Source organism: Mus pahari, chromosome 9, assembly GCF_900095145.1.
Source record: "Mus pahari chromosome 9, PAHARI_EIJ_v1.1, whole genome shotgun sequence".
NCBI classification, from domain to species: Eukaryota; Metazoa; Chordata; class Mammalia; order Rodentia; family Muridae; genus Mus; species Mus pahari.
In genome coordinates this window covers 36,186,055-36,187,556 of record NC_034598.1, presented here as the reverse complement: position 1 = coordinate 36,187,556, position 1,502 = coordinate 36,186,055, and the positions used below count along the sequence as shown (strand labels likewise).

At 58.5% G+C, this 1,502-nt stretch overlaps 1 protein-coding gene across 1 annotated transcript in view; it reads left to right on the top strand.

The window, feature by feature from the left end:
- Nucleotides 1-1,418: 1,418 nt before the first annotated feature.
- Nucleotides 1,419-1,502, top strand: part of Bicc1 (BicC family RNA binding protein 1) — a 232,360-nt gene continuing 232,276 nt past the window's right edge. Inside the window, exon 1 of the mRNA XM_029542246.1 lies at nt 1,419-1,493. The gene's annotated coding sequence lies outside the window, so the exon portion shown is untranslated. The remainder of the gene's footprint in view (nt 1,494-1,502) is intronic.

The window sequence follows — 1,502 nt, the reverse complement described above, 5'->3', positions numbered from 1 at the left end:
TCAAAAGGACAGCTTACCTGAGTTGGGCCTTTCTTTCCACCATGTGGGGCCTGAGGGTCTAACTCAGGTTGTCTGGCTTGACCGCCAGTGCACTTATGTTCTGAGTCACTGTCTCCAGCCCCCTGTAAGAGTTTTGATTTAAACACACACTGTATGATTATCAATGGACCCCAGGTGAACCCTATGGCTCGTCCCACTTGTAAACCTACTTCTTCTCTCAGGAGCACAGTGCTTTTCTGCCATATTTATCATCATCTTCCTCCCACGTAGAACAGATATTCTTGTGCGTTTGATCATTAGATAAAAGGCAGCATGAGTCTGTGTGCCATGGGGGCGAGTGTTCCAAGCTCACAGCAGGACCTCCTCCTTTGAGCTTCGTGCTCCACATTGAGAGTGATGGTGCGATGATGCGGTGCGTGGGCTGGCGGAGAGTCAGCATCAGAAGTTGCAAGGCTTTCATCTGTGGGCCGCCTAGAGCAGAGAGGAGCCCCCAGCCTGTCCAGAGAGTGAGCTAGCCAGCTCTGTGATCTCGGACAGGGATAGATGCTTCAGTTGGTGAAACTAGTGTCTTGTCGAATAAAGGCCAGAAATTAAAGTCAGAGAAGGGCACATCTGGTGAAGGTATCTTTGGATTGGAACGATTAGGTGCACACAAGTCAAGTCTATTCTGATGTGTGCAAAAGTTGGTCATCAACCCTTCTTGTCCCCAGATCTCCTTTTATTACTCTCTATTCTTTCAGGCTTGTGGGACAGACTCAGGGTGTCCTGAGGGTCTGTAAATAGGAGTGGACTTGTGAGCATACCCTTTGAGCACTTTGGGTCCACACTGTGCTTTGAACGCGATCTAAGTTTGGAGAATTCTGAGTATGGAGAGGGATGGAATCCGGGTGTGGGGACAGAAAAGTGACAGTCAGGGACTCGGGTGTGGATGAGCAAGCTTGTACGCCTGGCAGGCGTTGAGTGTTTGATGGAGTCTCCATCAAAGTTTGTGAGTTTTGATGGAGTCTCCATCAAAGTACAGAAAAGTGGCAGTAAGTGACGAGGGCTCCTGGCGGGCACCCCTGGAACTCTGGGCTCGAACTTGGCGAGGGGGTCCGAGAGCCCGAGGGTCCACGCGATGGGTCAGGCATTCCGGGCGGCGCCGCGCGGCGTGTGGACGTGGTGCGTGTGAGAGGGCGCGGGCTGGCCGCTCCCGCCCGCTGCTCCCCGTGGGCCCGGCCGGCCAATGAGCGCGCGAGGCGGCGGCGGGGCCGGCAGCGGCCGGAGGCGCGGGCGGCTCTGTGCGCTCAGAGCGGGCGCTGCGGGCGGGCGGGGGCCGGGGCGCAGGCGATCGGCGCGGCGGGGCGGGGGGCGGGGCCCGAGGCGGGGCTTGGGCCCCCTCCCCCCAGGTCTGGGTCAGCGCCCCTTGCTACCTGGCGGCGGCGCAGTCGGACCCGGGCTCCAACAGCGAGCGCAGTACCGACTCGCCGGTGGCCGGCTCCGAGGACGATCTGGTGGCCGCG